We start from the raw sequence: 4,631 nt of genomic DNA, 5'->3' as shown, positions 1-4,631 counted from the left end.
AAGTGTTTCTTGGTACTCCCGCATTTTTCGCTCCCGGTTCAACTGTGGTATGAGGCTTTGTAAGTTGCCCCGGTAGCGAGGATCTAGGAGGGTGTACACCCAATAATCAGCCGTGTGGAGAATGTTGGCGATGCGGCGGTCATTTAACAAGCACTGCAGCATGAAATCAACCATGTGCTGCAGACTGCCAACTGGACCGGAAACGCTGTCCCCAGCTTGAGGCAGCATCTCTGCCTGCTCAGCATCACCCCACCCTCGCTGTACACACTGACTACTAGAGCCTTGTGTACCTCCCTCCTCTGGAGAGATGTGTTCCTCCTCCTCCATTGACTCCTCGTCATCCTCCTCACTAAGTGTCCCCTGCCTCGGCCTTTGTGTGGAAGCACGTTGCGCAGACTTGCCAGAAGCAGATGGCATTTCTGACTGCTCATCCTCGACCTCTTCAAAAACCTCCTCACTTAGTGCTTGTAAGGTTTTTTGAAGCAGACAGATGAGGGGGACAGTCATGCTGATTAGTGCTTCATCTGCACTGGCCATCCGCGTGGAGTCATCGAAGGCACGCAAAACTTGGCAGATGTCCCTCATAGTGGCCCACTCAGTGGTGGTGAAGTGTGTCCGGCGCACAGTGCGACTTGTTTGCGCCTGATGCAGCTGGTACTCCATTACTGCTGCCTGCTGCTCACACAACCGCTCCAACATATGTAACATTGAATTCCACCTGGTGGGGAGGTCACATATGATGCGATGTTCTGGCAGGCGGAATCGGCGTTGCAGAGATGCAATGCGCGATCTTGCCATGCTGGAACGCCGCAAGTGAGCACACTCTAGGCGAACCTTGTGCAGCAGTGCATCAAGATCCGGATAGTCCCTCAGAAAGCTCTGCACGACCAAATTGAGCACGTGTGCCAGACATGGTATGTGAGTGAGGTTGCCTAGGCCCAGAGCTGCCACTAGATTTTGGCCATTGTCACTCACTACCAAACCTGGCTGGAGATTCGCTGGCACAAACCACACATCGCTCTTGATGGCATTCCAGAGCTCCTGTGCTGTGTGGCTCCGATTCCCCAAAGAAATGAATTTAAGGACGGCCTGTTGACGTTTGGCCACACCTGTGCTCATATCTAGCCTAACAGGCTCACGCAGTGCTGAGTAGGAGGAGGACTCAATATGTACAGACTGCATTCCTGCAATCCTTGGAGTTGGCAGAATACGTACAGAGCCACTCTCCAGATCTGTACCCGGCTCCACAACATTGACCCAATGGGCAGTGAGGGAAAGGTATCGTCCCTGTCCATGGCTACTGGTCCACGCATTGGTGGTCAGGTGGACCTTGCTACTGACGGCATTTAGTAGCGCATTTTTAATTTTTCCCTCCACATGCTTTTGCAGGGCAGGGACGGCTTGCCTGCTGAAATAAAAGCGGCTGGGCACATTGTATTGTGGAACTGCCAATGTCATAAAGTTCCGGAAGGTGTCAGTCTCCACCAGCCTGAATGACAGCATCTCAAGGGCCAGTAGTTTGGCAATGCCGGCATTCAGAGCCAGTGCTCGGGGATGGTTTGCCGAGTATGGCCGCTTTTTCTCCCATGCCTGTGCTACCGATTGCTGGTGAGTGGCCTGGGAGTGTGATGATGACTGCGAACGTGGTTCAGTGGGTGGAATTTCACTGGGTCTCTGGACAACAGTGGCAGTGGTTCTTCCATGGCGTTCCAGTGAGGAAGCCGAACCAGCTGTGTGTGAGCTGGAGGAAGAGGCCCCAACACGAGCTGAAGAGGTGGTAGGTGCTGCTGAAGGTTGGCCTACATCTTCAGTGTGTGTGTGTAACTCCACCTCGTGCTTGGTACGCACATGTTTCCACATATTTGTGGTATTGAGGTTGCTCACATTTTTCCCTCGTTTCACTTTCTGATGACACAGCTTGCATTTGACAAAGCAAATGTCATCTGCAACTGTGTCAAAAAAAGACCACGCACTGCAAGTCCTGGGAGCGCCCGTTTTGTGTTTTGGAAGAGGATTGCTCCTCACGGGTGCCAAAGTGGAGGCTACAGGCAACCAAGTCTGCCCCCGCCCTCTCCCTCCTCTTTTGGCCGTTCGGGGAATCTCTTCCTCAGAGCTGCTCCCACCACCTTCCTGTGGCTGACGCCATGATGGGTCAAGGACCTCATCATCTCCACTCCCCTCTTCAAGCAGCGGCTGGTCCTGAGTTGTCTCGCCAGCACCGTACGCACCAGAAATTGGCAACTGAGTCTCATCATCATCAGATGAGCACTGAGGTGTGCTGACAATAGGCACTGGCCCACCCGCCTCTTCAGATTCAGAGGGACAAAGCAGTTGCGCATCACTGCATACTCCCTCTTCTTCACGCTCTAGAATGCTGCTTGCTGGCCACCTCTTTCCAAGCCAACAGATTCTGAGAACAGAAGTAAAGATTGAGATGGCTCCTGTCCAGGGCTCTCAGACTGCCTGGGCAATTTGGCAGGTGGTGAAGAGACAGATGGTTGCTCTTCAGTGCTCTGGCCTTGGGAGGATGCGGAAGTCATTGAAGTGGATGCGTTAGCTGCCATCCATCCGACAACGGCTTCAATTTGTTCGTCACGCAGCAGTGGGGTACGGCGAGGTCCTACAAAGCTGCGCATGAAGGACTGTTGCCTGGTAAAAGTGGGGGATGCCGGGTCACTGGTGGCCGCAGGAGACACCGAATCCCCACGTCCTCTCCCTGCTGAATCCCCCCGTCCTCTCCCTGCTGAAACTACATGGCCACGACCACGTGCCTTACTCCCTGCCTTCTTCATCTTGGTAGACTGATAGATAGGCAGAAAAGTAAAAAAGGGGTGGCTTAGTGTTCTTATTCCTGAACACCTGCTAACCAGTATAAGAAACACTAATTTGGCTAAGAGTGTGTGTACTACACTTTAATATGATCTAATGTGGCCTAGACAACTGTAAAGTGGAGTGTTTGGTGAACTTTATTTCCTTTTTTTGGGGGGGGGCGAAAGAAAAGGATGTGACCAAAGTTTGAAAGCTATAGTATCACAAAATAGGGTGATACTAGTCTGTCTGGCTGGCCCTGAAGGGCACAAGCCAGCAAAAAGGCTCCTCTATCTAATCCTATATAGTGTTTGCAACCAACCAATGACAATGGATGCGGTTGGAAGCACACTAATATAGGAGAAAAAATCTGGCTAAATTAGCTGCAAAAAAAGGACTATGTATGAGGCAGTGACGCACGCTGAGCGGACTACAGCTAGCGATGGCTGTAGAACACACTGCAACGTGAGCTGCACTCACACACAGAGAGACCTATCAACCAAAAACAGTGCAGAGAAATGGGCTATAGCACTGAAAGGCTGCTGAAAGGCTCCGCTGTCCACTCCTTTAGTGTTTGCAGCCAATGTATATGGATACGTATGGAAGCACACTATACAGGAGAAAAAAAAGCAGCAATAAAAGAAAAATGTGTATGAGGCAGAGACACACGCTGGCCGGCCTACAAGCAGACGTGCCTGCAGGACACACTACACAGCGTGGGTCTGCACTCACACAGCCCTTGCAGACAGCTATTAAAACAGCGCTGCTGGGCTACAAAAATGCTACAGTGGTGGATTATGTAGCCTGGGTAGAGCAATAGATATTTTGGATGATCGCTATTTCTAACTGTCCCTCACAGTCTTCAACAGCAGCCTGTCCCTAACTGAATTCACAGCAGAGTGACCAGAAATGGCGGCTGCAACGGTTTTTATAGTGCATCATGACATCATTTCAGCAGCCAATCACAGCCATGCCAGTAGTTAACATGCCTACATGCCTAACAGGATGTGCCCACACTTTTGAGGATCCCCATTGGCTGAATCAAATCGAGCGGGCTCCTAGCATTATGGGAACTTCCGATTCCGGTATTCGATATGAAAAAAGTATCGGAAGTCAGTATCGGAATTCCGATACAGCTAATATCGGCCGATACCCGATACTTGTGGTATCGGAATGCTCAACACTAATATCTACACTTGATTTACACAAATTATATTTTCTTGTGGTAACTCTATACTATTTAACATTAGAATGTGTGTATTTTTGTAATTATTTGTATGTACACATGATTAATTACCACTTCTGTCTCTGTATAAACAATCCCCTTTAACCCATTTCTGACATCAGGTGTAAATGTACGCTGATATCGGACTCCCTCCTTTTGATGTGGGCCCCGGCGCTGAGCCTACATCTTTTCTCACACATGATGGGCCAGAAGTCCCGCACATTGGTGACCCTGTCATGTGAGCGCGGGTCACTGATGGGTTGGCATGACAACCAGAGGTCTCCAGCAGACCTGTATGGCTGTCACTGCCGGATCCTATGAGCACTGCCCAGTGGTCGGCGCTCATAGCAAGTGAGCAACTCTGCTACATGCAGGTGAAGTGATCATTGCCTGTATGTAGCAGAGCTGATCGGGTTATAGCAGCTTCTAGCCTCCCGTTGAGACTATTGAAGCATGCCTGTGGAAACATGGGGTGGTCAGCGGGCGCCCCGGTTCTGTGGCCGAAAACACATGGAACAGGAATTGTCCCACCAAATGCCGGCTGTCCCTTTAATATGGGCATAACGCTACTCAGACAACACACAGTGAGGGTAAAACA

Source organism: Dendrobates tinctorius, unplaced genomic scaffold, assembly GCF_039654945.1.
Source record: "Dendrobates tinctorius isolate UK_male_01 unplaced genomic scaffold, ASM3965494v1 ptg000358l, whole genome shotgun sequence".
Taxonomy (NCBI): Eukaryota; Metazoa; Chordata; class Amphibia; order Anura; family Dendrobatidae; genus Dendrobates; species Dendrobates tinctorius.
The sequence above is the reverse complement of the archived record's forward strand: the minus strand, read 5'-3'. Positions refer to the sequence as shown.